The sequence below is a fragment of the Protopterus annectens genome, chromosome 8.part0 (genome assembly GCF_019279795.1).
Source record: "Protopterus annectens isolate FY-2018-M chromosome 8.part0, PAN1.0, whole genome shotgun sequence".
Lineage (NCBI taxonomy): Eukaryota > Metazoa > Chordata > Ceratodontiformes > Protopteridae > Protopterus > Protopterus annectens.
The window spans coordinates 1259963706-1259983291 of record NC_056741.1 but is presented as its reverse complement, the minus strand read 5'-3'; the positions used below and the strand labels follow the sequence as shown (position 1 = coordinate 1259983291).

General features: G+C 40.0%; 1 protein-coding gene across 1 annotated transcript in view; it reads right to left on the bottom strand.

Annotated features, from left to right (window-relative positions):
* The window catches only part of LOC122808457, a 1306749-nt gene extending 1303009 nt beyond the window's left edge, over window positions 1-3740 (bottom strand). Inside the window, exon 1 of the mRNA XM_044079417.1 lies at window positions 3387-3740. The gene's annotated coding sequence lies outside the window, so the exon portion shown is untranslated. The remainder of the gene's footprint in view (window positions 1-3386) is intronic.
* Between the last annotated feature and the right edge of the window lie 15846 nt (window positions 3741-19586).

The window sequence follows — 19586 nt, the reverse complement described above, 5'->3', positions numbered from 1 at the left end:
GTCTCAAGTCAGGGAGACCCATACCACCTTTTTCTTTTGGGTAAATAAGTTTCTGGTAACCTATTCTAGTGAGTTTGGGGTACCATAAGAATTTCGAGAGCTCTTTTTGGGTGTTTTTAAAGAATTTGTTTTGTATCAGGGTGTTAGATGCGTTGAGTACAAATAACAGTCTAGGGAGTACATTTATTTTTATGATGGCTATTTTAGATATGAAAGGAAGTTTAAGTTGTACCCATCTGTCAAGGTCTTTTTGTATAGTGGACCACAAATTACTTATATTTTCCTGATAGTATTTATGTGGGTCATGATAAAATGAGATTCCTAGATAATGTAGTTGGTCTTTAATCTTGATTTTTTGTGGGGTAAATAAACTGGGGTATTGCGAGAAGGTGTTTAAAGGGAAGATTATCGACTTTTCCATATTCATTTTATAGTTGGAGAACTTGGAGAATGTATCTATTGATTTTATAATTTTACAGAAATCTGAATTAGGAAGGGAATAATATATGTTTAAGTCATCTGCATAGGCAGAGAATGAATTTTTTGTATTAAATAAATCCGGGATGCGGTAGAAAGTTTTATGTTTTAATAGTAGAAATAATGGTTCTATAAATATATTAAACAAGAGAGGTGATAAGGGACAACCTTGTCTTGCCCCATTATTAATTTCTATCCTCGATGAACTATACTTATTTATTTGTAATATTGTATAAGCCCTCATATGAAGGGTTTTGATGTACTGGATGAATACTGCAGGGATGTTGAATTTTGGGAGGATAGCTGTTAAGAACTCCTTGTTAATTCGGTCAAATGCTTTAGAAGCATCAATAGCTAATGTATATATGGGTATTTGTTTAATCGAAGATAATGATATCATTGCATCTAGACTAAGTGTTTGGTCCACTGTTTGTCTATGATTAATAAACCCAGATTGTTCTAGCGATATAATATTTGTGATGACAGATCTAAGTCTGGTGGCTAAGATAGTCGCCATGATTCTCATATCTAAATTAATGATAGAGATGGGCCTATAATTGTGAGGGTTTCTCGAGTCAGAGTTAGGTTTGGGAAGTAGAATAGTTCTAGAGGCATTTAAATGGAGATCGCTAATACCAAATTGAGTAATATGCTTAAAAAGATGATACAGAATAATGGAAATTTTTGAAATGAAGCATTTATAAAATTCAGCTGATAAGCCATCTGGGCCCGGCGCTTTGTTAATCTTTAGACTGTTGATTGCTATAATTTCCTTTTGTGTAAAATCAGCCGATAAAGAGTCCTGATGTTCTTCACTGATTTTGGGGAATGTTAATTGATTAAGAAATAATTGCAATTCCTGATCATAATAAGACGGGGGAGGGGGTTATAAACATTTGTGTAGATCTTCTCAAACACTATGATTATGTCCTGTGTATTATTATATTTTTTATCTTGGAAAATAATCTCTGGGATAGTGGGGATGGGTTTATGCTGGTTAAGTAACCTTGCTAAAAATTTGGAAGGGAGTTGAGCCCATTGCAAGTAGTTGGCTAGGTTTCTAATTTCCTGAAACGATAGGTTCTCTGCTTGAATTGACAGAAGGTTTCCTTGAAGTTGGGCTATTTTATTTTCCAAATGCAGGGAGTATTTCTGTTGTAATTCTAGTTCAAGTTTAGCTATTTCTTTCATAATGCTCTTTTCTTTGTTAAGAGTGATTTTCCTATGGTACAAAGATTTATTAATTAACACACCCCTGATCATTGCTTTCGTAGTAGCCCAAGTTATATCAATTGGCCGGTCATCCTCGGATAAGGATTGAATACATTTATCAAGAAGTGTTTCAATTTCTTGCAGAATATCATAAATTAGGGTTTAAATGCCACCATAATGTTCTATTTTTCGGGATGTAATTAGATGTCCAATCTAATGCTAGTGTAATTCTCGAATGGTCTGAAAAAAAACTAGGTTCTGTATAAAGGGAGAAGTTATAATCAAGAAAGATGTCCGAAATTAGGAAGAAATCTAGCCTGGACCAACACCTGTAGCATTGAGAGAAAAAGGTAAACCCTTTCATAGGTTCATAGGTTCATACTAGGCTATCTGCCCTAGGGCATTTATAAGCCTAGCCAGAGTGTGTTTGGCTTTCGCCACCCATTTTAAATTAATTTTTCTATGCCCTTTTTAGTATACTGTGCCTCTGTCTAACAGTGACACAGAAGTGATACCCGGGGTAAACCTCATGTCACTGCAGACTCAGATACAACCCAATACATCTGATAACATTCAGTATTAAAATACTGGTCACTTACATCTTAGCCATTCTATTAGACCACACATGCATCGGTCTTACTGAATGTTGCAGATTTATATGGTTAGTACATTGTCAACCATTGCATATAAACATTGCCCTCCAAAAATGCATAGCGTTTAAGAGATCCCTGTAACATAATAATTCTGTATATTCCTTGATGGTCTGATAGGTTCATAGGTTATTGGATATATGTGGAGATTGATGGGTATATGGGTCAAATAAGTTGAAGTCATTTTTAATTTCAGAGATTGCTATTGAAGCTTGTATATTATATTTGGATTTAGTATTGGTTCTGTCTGCCTCTGGGTCTTGAATGGAGTTCCAATCTCCCCCTAAAATGTAATAGTGATTAGGAAAGGACGTTAGCAATTTATAAATACTCATCAGGAAGTTCTGTTGCAAGATGCACGGAGCATAAATATTAACTACTAAAACTGGTTTATCTAGATGATTAAGTCTACCTACGAAGTAGCACCATCTACCTTCTGTTTGTCAAGATTTTTGATGTTTCCAGGTTGAGAAGTATTAACCATAATGCTCAGTGTGACTTACCAGAAAATCAAGCATTTGAATAAATGATACGGCAAAAATATGAGGCAAAATGCGGGGCAGTTGAGTATGGGAATCACATGAGCTGACTTTGACAATTCATTTTAAAAAGTGGGTTGACTGAACTCATTAAATATGACTTGGTCTTATGTGTTAACGGAGTTTCCTGCCTTGAACCCACATATACAGTATAACTCCTAAGAATAATGGAAATAAAAATAACATCATAAGTGATACCTGACATCTAGATTAAAGGCAACGGTTTAATTCCAGAAGACAAAATAAAAATCAGCCCACAAAAAATAAGTTACAATTTTCACAGCGCACTTTTTCTTTAACGAAATTCACAAAAGGCACGTGGTAAAATTAACATTACCGATACCGATGTGTGTCCGTAACCATGTATTACCCAAAGCATCTTCAAGCATAATGGTGTCAGCGCCGGGTCACCACCACCACCTCAAATCGTTTGCTTTCAAATTTAAAGCAAAACAAGCAACATGTAACATCAGCAAGTGTTTTATAACAAAATGCTTCTCAGTCGTACCTACTCCACACACAGTATTACTAGTGTCTTGCACCCTCTTCGGTGTACAGCTTCAAGCAGAGATCATAGATTTAGTGCCCAGATGCATTGCAAAAACACTAACATCTTTCTCGACCGAGTCGTTTCTTAGTTTACTTGAAATAAAACAGGGTATAACATTGTTCCCGCGAAAAGCAACGGACCAATCGGCGGAAACACGCCAGCACGCGGTGAAGCTCGCCCTGGAAAAATTACCTTTGTCTAAGAATGCGCGAGTTATTCACGGAATCCGTAAATGCCTGGTCGCATTGAATGCATTTTAAAGTCCTTATTTGAGCTTGCATCATTCCTTAGCTGATGAAAACACTAAACACGTTGATGTTACCTTTACAGTTCTGCAAGAATATAAGTATTACGCGGCTGCTGCTATAAATTACAAGTTAAGGCGCATGCTGTAAATGGGCGGGGCCTTAGGTAACACTTTCAGTCAACACGATTTCTTGCCTTGGTTGACAACATACCTTACTGCCGGCCTGTAGGGAAACGAATCAGGGGACACTGTCACAGCGCGAGAAGGTGGATTGATTGACGGTCCTAGCCAGGGGAAGGAAGAAAAAAAAAGCAATCCAAACCACTCTTTCTTGAACAAAAGGTGTAAAAAAAAAGTAATCCAAGCCACTCTTTCTTGAACAAAAGGTGTAAAAAAAAAGCAATCCAAGCCACTCTTTCTTTCTTGAACAAAAGGTGTAAAAAAAAGTGAGACCGGAAGTGCAGACTATAATGAAATCCATTTGCAGTAGTGTTTTTACATTTTGAGAATTTCAAAATAATTTATTTATGAATTTCATTGGATATTGGTGAGAATAACTGACTCCTTGTAGCATACGTGAGTTTGAAGACCAAAATGAGTGACATCGAGACCGCAGCCAGAAAGTTTGGATCTTTGCATCATCATCATCATGAATACCTCGCAATTGTACAGATTTTCACAGAATGTCCACATTTTTGCATCATATTTTTGGTTTGTTCCTCATAAAATTGTGGTTTTCTGGCAAATCACTGGCAAATTGTTGGGGATTGAAGTCAGAATATAATGACAGACATTTGAGTTTCGGACTTCATACCCTTCAGAAAATTGATGCTAATACAAAATCTGTTGGTACTTTTCCATTATCGGGGCAACAGTTCTCAGATGTAACTCTTACCTAAACACAACTATCTTAAATTCCCTCTACAAAATATGGAACACTTACAGCTTCAATTTGAAGGTGATGCTTATAAAAATATTTTTGCTGCATATGACACAGATCTATTTACCACAGACAGTTACATTCATAGCACCAAATGTGTGACAAGCCATTTCAGTGTGGGTGGGAAGAGTGTGGAACTGTCGAAATTAAAAATATTTCTTACAATGAGACACACTCAACAGGTATGAGCATAAAATAGAGCATACTTAATCTCTGATTGCAGCAAATCTGAAAATAATGGGAGGACAAAGACCCAAAATAGGGGATTTAAATATTACCCTTGCAAACTTATAAAGTTACTAAAATAACATGTTTTGTGTTAGTATTCTTTTCTGAAAATTGTAATTGTGTAGTAATGTCAATCCTTTGTGATTTTCCAGAAAACCACACATTTATGAGTATAAACAAAGAATATGAGGCTAAAATGAGAGGTACGGTCTAGTATAGTCTAGAAATTGCTTCAAAAGTATCTTTCTATCAGGAACTCTGCCACACAACGCTCGCTAAACGATCACATTTAGTAATAACCGTTTTAACTCTGCTTTCACCTCTCTTGGAGGCTCATCTTAAATGAAAAGCAAATATCAGATACAGAGCCTGTTTCTCCGGTGTTGGCAGTTTATATACACTATAGATGATGTAAGTACACAAAATGACACTCCCAAAAAACTCAAACATTATCACCTAAGTAATATACGTTTCCTAAAAAAATAAACGCACTCTAGCTGCATTTTTAATGTAAACGTATTCGTCATTTTGTATAGCTTCTGAGCCATCCTTCATCAATAAAACAAAACAAAGTAAATAATAAGCAAGACTCATTTTCAGTCAGTGCCCACAATTCCACTTCCAGATAAATGTGCTGTCAATAATCAAACCACTAGTACAACTTAATATCACGTATTTGCTGAGGAGGAAAGTGTTGTTTATAAAAAATGATGGGCAACAGCTTTTAGTTTTCAGTCATTACCACGCGGTAATTTCGCCATGAGGCCGAAATGCAAAACAGAAGTTTCTGTCTTCCCTGGCTACAGAGCTTTCATACCTGCAAGCATACACAACTGTCACTTTGTTAGGTGAGAAGGAGATGTCCACAAATGAAATCTGCAGTCATTTGGCTACAATATTCAGTGCGCCTTAGAATTGTTGCCCTGATAACGGAAAAATACCAATCTGTTATTCTATCAACTTTCTAAGTTTAGAAAAGGTAAAAGGAGGACTAGCCACTGATGGAACAAATACTCTGCAATGCTCAGGTAAAACCAAAATACAAACGATTTATTGTATTGCAACACGAACACCAGGTAAGCGCTTTCACGTAGGAACACCTACGCTTCATCAGACAAATTACCCTAAAAAACATTATCTTATATACATAAAAGAGCGGGAACAATTCTAATTAATTAATTAAACAATCAGTGCATTAATAATGTAATAATACAAACCACAACCGGTTAAAGAGAAAACACAACATTAAAACAATGCAAAAATGTCAATGGACCTAAAACAGGTCATGGTATATACATATATATAATAAAACCATTATTTAATAAAATCAACCTGGCAAATAATGTATGTCAGATATAATATTAATCGCAGTCCCTATTAAGAACCATTCTAAACTAAAGACTATTCTTTTTCAATATAGGTTTAATGGATATAAAATTATTAAGGCCAGGGGGTAAATGAGCCCCTAACAAAAAAATCCATTTTAATTCTGCGACGGCCAAGTCATTATCATTGTCACCACCTCGTGGTCCGCATGTCAAAACTTGTAACACTCTAAAAGTGAAACTGTGCGTAGGATATTCCATTAGATGCCGTGCTAAGGCATTAGTCTCTTTCGCTCTACGTATATCATATAAGTGATTATAGATGCGATCCTGCAATCTATGAGCAGTTAGCCCCACATAAAAAGCATGGCATGATGCACAAGTGGCAAGATAAATAAGATTTTTAGTATTGCAGGTTGCATGGAACTTGGGAAAGAACCTAAAACTAGTTAGGCTGCTCACATACAAATGTTTTTTCTCCCATTGTAGAACCACTAGGTTGTCGTAAGTATTCGCGCATAAATTGTTAGTTGGGTTGAAACCCCGTTTTTTATACAAAAAACTGTGAGAATCTGAAAATGATTCTCTACAATGATCATAATTTTTTTTCTCAGCCTATCTCTCAGCCCATAATTATCAAGCCTTTATCTTTGGGAACATTTCCCTGTAATCATTGCAACAGATGCGTTTACATAACGCGTATCCAAGAATATGTGAGCAGCCTAACTAGTTTTAGGTTCTTTCCCAAGTTCCATGCAACCTGCAATACTAAAAATCTTATTTATCTTGCCACTTGTGCATCATGCCATGCTTTTTATGTGGGGCTAACTGCTCGTAGATTGCAGGATCGCATCTATAATCACTTATATGATATACGTAGAGCGAAAGAGACTAATGCCTTAGCACGGCATCTAATGGAATATCCTACGCACAGTTTCACTTTTAGAGTGTCACAAGTTTTGACATGCGGACCACGAGGTGGTGACAATGATAATGACTTGGCCGTCGCAGAATTAAAATGGATTTTTTTGTTAGGGGCTCATTTACCCCCTGGCCTTAATAATTTTATATCCATTAAACCTATATTGAAAAAGAATAGTCTTTAGTTTAGAATGGTTCTTAATAGGGACTGTGATTAATATTATATCTGACATACATTATTTGCCAGGTTGATTTTATTAAATAATGGTTTTATTATATATATGTATATACCATGACCTGTTTTAGGTCCATTGACATTTTTGCATTGTTTTAATGTTGTGTTTTCTCTTTAACCGGTTGTGGTTTGTATTATTACATTATTAATGCACTGATTGTTTAATTAATTAATTAGAATTGTTCCCGCTCTTTTATGTATATAAGATAATGGTTTTTTAGGGTAATTTGTCTGATGAAGCGTAGGTGTTCCTACGTGAAAGCGCTTACCTGGTGTTCGTGTTGCAATACAATAAATCGTTTGTATTTTGGTTTTACCTGAACGTTGCAGAGTATTTGTTCCATCAGTGGCTAGTCCTCCTTTTACCTTTTCTACTTGTGTTTTGCCTTGATTGGAGTGCTACTCAGTAGCTAGGTTTCTTCATTTTGTTCATCAACTTTCTAAGTTTGTAAGAGTAACATTTAAAAAGTGTTCCTATTTTTGGGCCTTTGTCCCCCCATTATTTATGGCTTTCTCCAGATTTTTGGCACTAAGAGGTTGAGAGGCATGGCATCATGCTTCTCAGCTGCCCATAATTTTTAGGGTCACCCTTAAATTCATCTCAAAACTGTAGTCCATTCCTCCTAAAAATGAAATTATTTTGTGAAAAGGTGGTAGACTACAGTCAGTGAATACTTACAATCGTTGCAGTTGCAGACTTCTTTTATTTCAGAAAATAGGTGTTAGTTGATATTATGTTTGTCAGCTTTCTGAGTTAATAGCACCATTATTTAAAATACGTCCTAAATTTATGGTCTTTTCCCCTAAGTATTTTTAAAGTTCTTGCTTATTCTTGAGGTAAAGGGTTAACAGCTATACACCAACTTTTACATCATAGTGCACGGTCAGCATCTTCCACAATATAGCCCTGCAGGTGTAGTACCTTCCATGACACACATAGACAGCACACTTAGTTAAACATTGTTTATTTCTGAAGACCATAAGTTTTAGTATTACTAATCCTATTAAATGGTTAATCATACAATCTGATGTTGTCATTTTCATTAATCTGTGGGTCTCGGTTCTGACCGGCGGAACTGACCGGCTGCTGTCCAAACTTCAGATTCCAAAGCTGAGCTCTTTCCTTCTACCCATAATGCCCCACTCCCCCACACTACCCCATATCTCGTTTGCCATGCATTCATTCAGCAGTGAGGTTCCTGAGCTCTGAGCACCCTCTACGAATTTTGCAAGTTGTGAGTGCTGGTATGATTTTTTTTTTTTTTTTTTTGTATTATTTTTTTCTTCTACCTTCCTACTCTATCTTCCTTACCTGTACGTCGTTTTCTTCTGACTTTTGTTTCTTTTCTTTAATCGAGTTTTCTTGTGCCATAGTTTCTTCTCCCTCTTTCTAGTTTTAAAAAAAGCTCTCTTTCTTTGTCTGTCTTCTTCTCTTTCCTCGTGCCTGGTCAGAAACATCTTGGTTTCAAGAAATGCACTTCCTGTGGGCATAAGATCCCACTGTTTGATGCCCACAGGGAATGCATGTAGTGCCTTGAGCCTGCATACCTGGACGCCCACTGTGAAGTCTGCAAGCAAGGCCATGGAACGTATCATCATGGAACTTATAAACAAAGACATTGGTAATCTCCAAACTCTGGACCCCACCCAGTTCGGGTTTGTAAAAGGCAGATCATGTCTCCTAAACCTGATAGACCTCTTTGAAGCAGTCAACAAAGCAGTAGACGAGGGTAAGGCAGTTCACACAGCCTATCTAGATCTTGCCAAGGCTTTTGATACCATCCCCACTCTGGAATTATAGCTAAACTCACTAAACTAGGTATAAATCCCTATGTCACAAGATGGGTTGCCAACTGGCTCACTGACAGAACCCACACTGTAAAAGCAGCAGACTCCAAATCCGACTTCAGACCAGTGACAAGTGGAGTACCACAGGGTTCAGTCCCGGGTCCTCTCCTATTTGGTATCTACTTTTCTGAAGTACAGACTAACACAGAAGGTCTTAGGCTAACAAAGTTCACAGATGACTGCAAAATAGGAGCCATAATCGAAACTCCTAACGATGTGGACATCCTACAAAAGGGCCTCACTGAGACAGATGCCTGGTGTCAAAGCCATGGCCTCAAGCTCAATGCCAAAAAGTGCATTGTCATCCCCTTTGGTAAAAACTTTGTACCCATGAGCTACCACATAGATGGTAGTCTACTTAACACCGAAAGTGTGATAAGAGACCTTGGGACACAGGTGGCCAGCATCATATCGCCCCAGTAGTCAGGAAATCCTTCTACATGGCACACCTCATCACAAAAGGTTTCTCAGTCAGGAAAAAAACAGGTCATTGTTCCCCTCTACTCGTCACTCATTAGACGCATTATAGAGTGCAACACCCCTTTTGGTATGTACCTCACAAGACATCTACAACAACTGGAAAGGCCGCAGAAATACCTCACAAAGAGGATTACCGGCCTCAAACAGATGCCCTACGCAGACCATCTCAAAAAAATTCAGCTTTACTCTGTCGCATATCGCCTACTCAGAGGCAATCTCTTTCTAACATACAATGCTATGTCAAACCCAGAGCTGTTGGACATGCTTCACTTAAAGAAATCCCAATCCCTGAGAGCTACACTCTCTAGGGACCAAAACCCTGTCACCACAATAAACAGAATTTGCGGGAGGGATAGATTCCTGTCTCAGAGATTTCCCATACTCTGGAACAAACTACCTATCTATATCAAACAAAGATCCTCATTAGCACTCTTCAAGAAAAATCTTGATGATTGAATGGGAAACAGGAAATTCACCCTGGGATCACTTCTGGGGCTCTGCTCGACAGGGCACAGGAAAAAAATTTTCTTGGGTGGCGAAAGCCAGGGTACCTTTTTGGCTAGGCTTTTATAGGCCCTAGGGCCAATAGCCTAGTACCTACCTATGAAAGGGCACCACCCTAGGGCTTTGGCAGATAAGAGGAGCAACTGATCCTTAAGAGTTTGCTCCCTCCTTCCTCCACTTCAGGCTTTCCTTCCATTTTGTGGGTCAACCCTCCCCTCCAAAAAGTCCCGGGAGAGCAGGAAATGCTCACCCATGAGGTCCTCCTTGGAGCCCCCCAAGAAAGTTCCAAAAGTCTCGGAGCTGACCCATTCTGATCCAGGGTCCTTGGCTCCTATCTTTTTCCCTCAGCCCTGATCATCTTCTGTGGCTTCGGGGCCTAGTATCACTTGTGTGGCAGCCCCAGCTTCTGTTTTGGCTCTCAGTTCGGTGCTGACTGGACTGTCTAGGTCTCCCTCTCATTTACCCAGGAGATCTCCGAGACTCCACTCTTCTGCTCCCTCCAGGTCTTCCCGAAGCTTTATTTCCAAGGATGTAGGCAGACTGATTCTCATGGCCTGGATCCAGATGGGGCTTTTGTCCGCTAAGTCCACATCTGGAGGGTTTCCCCCTTCCGACCAGTATCGCCTTCTCTGACCTGTCCTTTGGTGTTGGAGCCCTTGGTTGCATTGGTCTCTTGCTCCAGGGTGATGGAGCCCATTTAGATTACTTCATCACCTCTGACTGTTTCCTCAATGTGCTAGGCCTTGATCACATGGGTTCATACTGTGTCTCTGAGCCGCATCTTTGAGGTCGCCTCCTGGGGGGTTGATGTTGACTCTGAAGTTTTTAGAGCTGTTTCTCCCCTTCGGGGCGTTGGCCTTTAACAGCTCAGCTGTGACTTCCTCTTTAGAGCAGGAGGCTCAGGACCCCAGGATGCATCTGCTTTAGTGGCTTTGGCCTGGAGAAGACTGCTTTCAGAGGGTCAGAGCCCTTCTGCTTTCGAGGTGGTGGAGAGGATTCTTTCCCACCCAGGAAGAGCCTTGACATGCACCTCCTCAGAACCTCCCCATTCTGGTGTGGTACCTGAGGCCTCAAGTGTGCCATATGGACAGATGGTCCCGGAATGCTTCCACACCCTCCCTTCTGTGGTTCCCAGAGAGTCATCCAACACCTCCCCAGAGTGTCCCACCGAGGAGTTCCCCCAGAAGAGGTTGTGTAAGATGAGGCAGACGGATTCGCCCAAGGATTACCTCACCACCAACACCGATTTTGAAGAAGAAGAAGGGTCCCCCAGGTCACCACCCAATTAAGTCTCCTTTGGAGACATTCTAGAAATCCTACACTAGAAAGGAGACTGGTCTGCCCAAAAACCTTCCCTGGAGGAATTGGTTCTGTGGGAGGCTTTCAGATCCAGCCTATCCACTACCTGGGTGTCTCCCGCTGCCGACCCACTAATCGAGTTAGTGTCAACTAGAGCATGGAAGGAGCCAAATACAGCAGATCCTATCCCCAAGCGGTAGGACAAGATATTGAGTGCCCATTGTGGCAAGACCTTTCGGACCAAGGGTATCCCAGCTGATGCTATGGTTGTTGCGACAACCACCAAGAAGGAGCTCACACAAGAGAGCTCTTCTGTCCACCCTTACAACAGAGAATCACGAGCATTGGACAGATTTGGGAAAATGGTTTATTCTTCTTCCACATTTTCCTTGAGGGCATTAAACTACTTATCGCATTTCAAGAGGCTACAAAGGGATTTGGTGAAGGAACTTTCTAGCTTGTCCCCTTGGGCCATGTCTGCTGAGGAAGAGAAGACCTTTTCCTCCAGACTGGCCACCCTTCAGTCACTGGCTAATGCATCCATGAGGCTGATATCCCACCCTGCAGAGGGTACCTCAAAGGCAGCTGGTTCTGGCATTGCCATAAGGTGCCATGCCTGGATGAGGCTGTGTGACTTTGCAGTAGCCTTTAAACACTCCTTTGTCTACGTCCCTTTTGATGGCTCCACCTTGTTTGGGCATATAGTTTGTGACACACTCTCCCACAGTTAAAAAGATGGAAAGACCCTGTCTGCCATCAGGATCCATTTTTCTACCCCACAAAGGTCCTTTTCCAGGAATTAGCATGGGAGTAAAAAGATGTGGTTTCATAAGTCGCAGGGTCCTTTTCAAGATGTGCAGGGAGATTTTTCCCCCAGGGGCAGCAGGGAGAAATCAGAATGGAAGACATAGTCCATGTGGCCGAGGGGTCTGCAAAACCTGGGGTCACAGGAAACTTATTCAGATCGACCCTTCCAGCACTCCTGAACAGTTGCCCAGTTGCCTTCCTCTGGAGGCAGTCGGGAGGGGCTCTTCTCCCTGCACCTAGCAGCCTGGGAGGCCATCACGCACAATTCCTAGGTGCTAAGAATCATATCCAGAGGATGCTACATTCCTTTTTTAGAAACTCCCAAACACAAAAATCATCTCCCTGATGTTCCACCCAGTCAGAGAAAGGATGCGGTCTTAGAAATCAAAAAACGTCTAAGCAAAAGAGTCATCCAAAAGGTAAAAAATAATAAAATAGTGCTGGAACCAAGAAATATGAGAGAAACACTTTAATAAATCCTGATAGCACAAGCTGAGCTGCTCATCCAAGTGGTTCCCCTCCCCATTCAAGTTGGATTGGGTGTTTGCTCCAGATTCTTTTAGTGTCCAAAAAACAGGGGACTTACAGTCAGTCCTGAACCTGACCACCTTGAACAAGTCGGTGAAGCACACAAAGTTCAGGATGGTCATGATTTAGTACATCTTATCTCTTATGAGGATGAATGATTGAATGTGTCTGTAGACCTGAAGGATGAGTCCTACCACATAAAGACGGACAGATGCTCCAGTCAATATTTATATTTCAGACTGGGAGCCAGTTGCTACCAATTTTTATCCCTCCCATTTGGCCTCACCACTGCACCTAGGGTGTTCACAAAATGTCTGGCAGTGGTGGTAGTGCACCTCAGGCTGCAAGGTTTCCAGATTTTTCCTTATCTGGATGACTGGCTGCTGACTGTGTCAACCAAGCAGCTACTGATCCAGGCCAGGGATTATCTCTCACATTTGTCCCCTCTCCTAGGAATCACAATCAATATTTAGAAATCTCAGCTTCAACCAGTTTATGTTATAGATTTTATTGGAGCACATCTGGACACAAGGGTATTCCAAGCCTTTCTAACTACGAAGCAGATTGCAGGATTAAGACTTCAGGTCAGGCAGATTCTGTCCGTTCCAACTCCTCTGGCCAGCTTGATTCTCAAAGCGTTGGGTTCTATAGTGGCCACTATAAGTCTTTTACCTACTGCAAGCTTATACATGTGGCTCCTGCAATGGAAAATAGCAGTCTAATGGTCTCTTCAAAGGCATCCCTTGAGTTTCCCCATCAAACTCTCCCGAGTATGCAAGGATTCTCTGCTTTGGTGGCTTCACTCTGCAGTTGGTTCTGAAGGCCAGCCATTTATCTTTCCTCTCCCAAATGCCACCATGACAGCAGACCTTCCCAGATGGGATGAGGGACATTATCTGGGTCAGACAATTCAAGGCACGTGGATGCCCCAGGAGACCAATTGCATATCAGCATACTATAGATGAGGGCAGTTCTTCTAGCATTGCAAGATCTTCACAGCCTTCTACCTCCAGGGGCTATTGCAATACAAACAGACAATATGTCTGTGGTTTGGTACATCAGCAAACAGGGGGGAACCAGGTCCTATCCCCTATGTCGGGTAGCAATGAGGGTGTGGCAGTGGGCGATGTCTACCAACTGCTTTCTGATAGCAATGCACATTCCGGTACAGTCCAACATATTAGCGGACAGACTCAACCAGGTGGTCCTTGCATTAATCCATGGCAAATCTGATTTTTTGCAAATGGGGTCAACCTTACTGCGATCTGTTTGTGTCCCCTCTCAACAAATGCAGCAGGTAATTTGTCTTGATCCCACCTCAGGGATAGTCATGCAGGGATACTTAAGTCCATGCTTGACCTCTGGTCCTCTGTACACCTTTCTTCCTCTGCCATTAATTCCCAAGTTTTTACAGAAGGCTGCCATGTTGAAGAGCAAGGTAATCCTCATTGCCCCCTTCTGGTCCAAACAAATCTAGTTCGCCTATCTTTGTTCTCACGTGATATGCCCACCATTAAGGTTGACACTGATTCTGGGCCTTCTTTCTCACCCCTCAGGGCATTCCCACCCAGACCTTCAGGGTTTGAAGCTAACCGCATGGTTTATGCAATTCTGATGATGGCAAGATATCCCAAGCTTTCTTCTCCTGTCCAAAGAATTCTGATCTCCTCCATTAGGTTTTCAGCCCACAGGGTTTATAAAAGTATATGGAAAGGGTTCTCCATTTGGGTGCAGCAGAAACAGGTAGACCCCATTTACGGCTCCTATTGCAGTTGCTTTGGACTTTTTGGCATTTCTCTTCCACTGTGGTACTAGCTACTCTACCATTAAGTTCCAGCTTGCAGCTCTTTCCAATTTTCATTTAGGCCTAGATTCTGCCCCCTGGTGTCATCTAAACTTTGTAAAGCCTTTCTTAGAGGCACCTTCTTGTTTCGCCCACTGATCAAAGACCCTATCCCTCCATGGGACCTGACTATGGTTTTGCAAGTGTTGGTTCATTCTCCCTTTGAGCCAGTGGCTACAGTTGACGTAAAATTTCTGTCTTGGAAGACCCTTTTTCTAGTGGCTATCACTTCCACGAAAAGAGTTTCTGCACTTCAAGCTCTTTCTTCAGAAATTCCTGTACTTAATTTTTCATAAAGACAGGATAACCTTACATATGAACCCATCCTTTTTGTCTAATGTAGCTAAGGAAGGAGAACATTAATCAGTCTGTAAATCTTCCTGTCTTTTTCCCTAATTATCAGAATAAAGGGGAGTACACCCTTCATTTGCTGGATGAACATAGGCAATTACATTTCTCCTTAGACAGAACCAAATCCTTGAGGAAATTTGAGCATTTGTTTGCATCCTTTGCTGAGGGAAAAAAAGGAAAATCCATTATGGTTACTTTGTCTACATGGTTGAGAGACTGTATTTCCTTTGTCTATTTGGCCAGAAACCTACCTTTAGCAGGTCCTGTTAAAGTTAATTCTACAAAGTCTATGGCGACTTTTCAAGCCTTTTGATTCAGGGTTTTGATTGAAGATATTTGTGCTGCAGCTACCTGGTCAAATCCTCATACATTTGTTTTGCATTATAAGTTAGCTATTGTATCTAACAGCAGGAGTGTCTTTGGCTCTGCCGTACTGTGGAATATCCTTCCATGAGATCCACTTCGGGTTTTTAGGTAGCTGTGGATTCTGCCCCACAGATTAATGAAAATAAAGACGACAACATAAAATAAAGAAGTTATGTTCTCAAAATAATGTTCCATCTGTGTTGTCCATCTTTTTTCATTAACCATCCCTCCCCCCTTCCCCTTCCCCCTTCCAGTTTTTGGGAGACCTGGTGAAACTCTCAAAGGAACTTCTTTCCCTTCGGGTTGAGTTCCAGATATCTTTTCTCATAGTATTGGATCATTGTCTTTATATAGGATAGAAATGTTTTGGTCTTTACACTATTGGCAAACTCAGTCTGAGGTTGTGTGAGGAAGGGGGCATTATGGGAAGAAGGGAGGAGCTCAGCTCTGGAATTTCAAGCAGCCAGTCAGTTCCAAGGGTCAGAACCGACACCAACAGGTTAATGAAAAATGAAGATGGACAACACAGATGGAACGTTATGATAAGTACATAACTTCTTTTTTAAAAACACTATAGATTAAGGGACTGATGAAGTGGGTTCTGACTGAAACATCACATTCATAGTTGCTTGGTCAGGGTCCTAAAAACAGCTTTAAAAAACTTACACCACTGCATATGTGGAGTACATCTGCCTGCACCTTTGAAGGACCATTTACCAAGCTACACCGCATTGAAGCTTACACCAGCAACATAAGTTCCAAAAACAACCAATGTAGAAAGTCTGAAAAACATTCCATTTGACACAATAATTGTAAAAAGGAAGCCAGACTTCTTTTTGTGCTCACTTACCCCACCCCAGTTCAGTGCTAACTCAGCACATCAGCCCAAACCCCCACTTTGAAATACATATATATAAATATATGCATGTGTAAAATAAATATGTGGGTGGCTACACAGAACAAACATTGTGAAAGGTAACCACTGCTACTTATTTGCAGTCCCACTTCACTGCACTTGTCACTAGAGATGAATACAAAACAGCTTTCCCATTGTTTAAGCAAGTAAGTAATATCGCCAGTTCTTTTAACCCCTTTGGGAGGCATACCATCTATGCCTTATCACCTTCAAGATTACTGAGTACTTCCTATACACTTTCACTGGGCACAACTCTATTTGGCCATCACTTGCTTCTTCACCTCAGGCTGGTACCATGCCACATCATCCCCCCATTTTAATCTATCCAAATGTTTTTTTTTTTTTCATATCTTGAGGGGAATGGACCTCATTCCTACATCAGGTCATGAATAAAGGTCATGAAACTAGTACTATTTCAGTCTTTGATGTTAGCCAAGAGTGCTCTGCTCAGCACTTACAATGTAACCAGAATTGCATCCATCTGCAGTTTTTATGAGGTTACATATATTGGTAGCATATTTAAGTACTACTGTAATTTTTTTTATTAGTCCTATTACCCTACTACTATTGGAACTGTCTGGGTATCTTTCTTTTACATTTCTCTAATTTCTGCTTGCGAATCAGAATATTTTATTACTTTGTGTACCTCTGTACATAAGACACTGTAATTGCTGGTTTTAGCAGTTTCAGTGATCAATACTGCTTTTGCCTTTTTCACTTGCACTATTCCATATTTTTGTTTCTCTCCTCCTTCCCCCCATGATTTTGGGTTTCTAATACCATAATGGGAATGGAACCCATTCCTAAATCAGGATACCATTACACTTCATCAAATTAGTATTGTTTCTGTCTTTGTGTTAGCCAGAACGGCTTTTCAATAGCACCCACAATGTGCCCAGAAATGACCCCTTCAGTAATTCATATGGAGTTATATGTATCTATAGCATATCTAACTACAACTATACATTCTTTTTTATTAAACCTGTTACAGCTACTACTTTTGGAACTGTCTTGAGTATCTTTCTTCCACATTGCTCTCATTTCTGCCTGCAAATCCTGGTATTTTATGACTTTTGTCTCTGTACATAAGACACTGTAATCACTGGCGGTAGCAATTTCAGTGATCAATGCCACACTGGTCTCTTTTCCTGGACTACTATATCTAGTTTTCTCTCATCTGTTTTAGAACTGTTTTTAATGGGTGATCCCATGTGATATAAACTTCATCATTCTCTGCAATGCTTTGTGGTTTATGTTTCCAGTGCTCCCTAGCTATTTCGATATTGTAGTGTTTGCACAATCCCCAACGCAACAGTCTTGCCACATTATTGTGCCTTTCAGTTAACGGGCCCTCTGTCATGCCTGTATCGCACCCAGCAACAAGATGTGCGACTGTTTTCAGTTTATTTTTACAGAATGTACATCTCTCCATTTCTTTCACGTGTTCAATCGACTTTGGAAACCAACATGTCTGTAGTGCACTATTCTGGGCTGCCATTGTTAACCTTTCATCTTTTGGGTTCAGTTCACCCCTTCTTAACCATTCCTATTTCAAATCCTGATTGACACAAGGTTGTTCTAGGAGATCTCGGTGCTTGACACAGTATTTATGCCTTTTCCACATTCCTTTCCTTTTCATCTGATCATTCTCCTTTTATTCTTTCATTTGCTTTTTTAGGACATTCAGTTGCTAACTGATTTTTGTCTACTTCTGGTTTGATTTCTACTTCTGCTAATTCAAGCAGAGAGATAACCTTAGACTTCCTTTCCTTGTGTTTTAAAACATTCACTATGTTTGGATCTGGTGAGATCAGCAGATATGTATACAGTCCGCCAACTGCAGATCTGTAAGCAAACTTGAGGAGGCCCATACCTCCTTCACAACGAGGAATATATAACCTTAGTATACACTGATTTTATATATCATTTGATAAGCATGACACATTTGTCTTGTTTTCTTGTTCAACTGATCTGATATCTTTGGAAGCCATTCAGCCACCCCAAAATATAGTTAGAACAGGAAGAGCAAATTGGTTTGTAGCTTGAATTTTGTTCCTAGATGTCAGGGTTGTTTTCAATATTAGTTTTAGTCTTCTGAAGTATTCCTTACCAAGTTTTATTCACATTTGTTTATGCGTTATTGCCAGTTCTTCATCAACTCCCAAATATTTATATACTCCTTCCCTTGTATCACATTCTTGTCCCAGACTGATATTTCCGTGGTGCTGCAACTTTCCTGCTTTAAATGTTGCTTTCATACATTTATCAAGACCAAATGGCATTCTTATATCATCTGAGAAGGTTTTAACCACTTGCAGTTGTGCTTTCAACTCCTTATCTGTCGAACTATACAGTTTTAAGTCATCCACAAAAAGAAGATGAGAAGTGTCTACACTTGGATGTTTTCTGAGAACCAAACTATAACAAAGTCCTAAACTGTTAAGTAGACAGTTTAATGGGATAAGGGCAAGACAAAACAACAACGGTGACAAAGCATCACCATGGAATATCCCCCTTTGAATTTTTATCCTTGAGATAATAATTTGCCATTTGTCATGACTTAATTGCAAAGTGGTTTGCCATTGTTTCATTGTCACTGTAATGTACTTGATCCATGTAGGATGCATCTTGTACATCTGTACGTACTCCTTTATCCATGAATGTGAGATACTGTCAACTGCTTTTTTGTAATCTATCCATACTATACTTAGATTCTTCACCTTTTTACAATTCTCCATTATGGCTTTATTTAGCTACAAATGATCCTTTGTTCCATATGACTTTCTTTTGTTACCCTTTTGTTCTATTGCTCTGATTGAATTTTCTTCTAAATGACTATAAACACTGTCGGATCAATCCCAGTATATAGTTTCTACATCATCAGAAGGCAAGTTATTGATCTATACTTTTTAGTATGGCTTGTAGGATCACGGTTACGGAGTAGTATAATTTTTTCTGATGTTAATTAGGAGGCTTTTCAGGATGTTCCTACTCAAGGCCCCCTGCACTTTAATTTCTTCAAGTATTTTGGGTTTCTAAAACCATGACGAGAATGGACCCCATTCCTAAGTCAAAGTACAATTAAAGTTCATGAAATTAGTATTGTTTCAATCTTTAATGTCAGTCAGAAGTGCTCTTCGCAGCACCCGCAATGTGCCCAGTAATGACTTCTTCTGCAATTCGTATGGCGTTACATGTATTGGTAACATATCTAAATACAATTTTAGATTATTTTTATAAGAACCATTGCTCCCACTAATATTGGAACTATCTGGATATCTTTGTTCCACATTGCTCTCATTTTTGCCTGCAAATCCTGA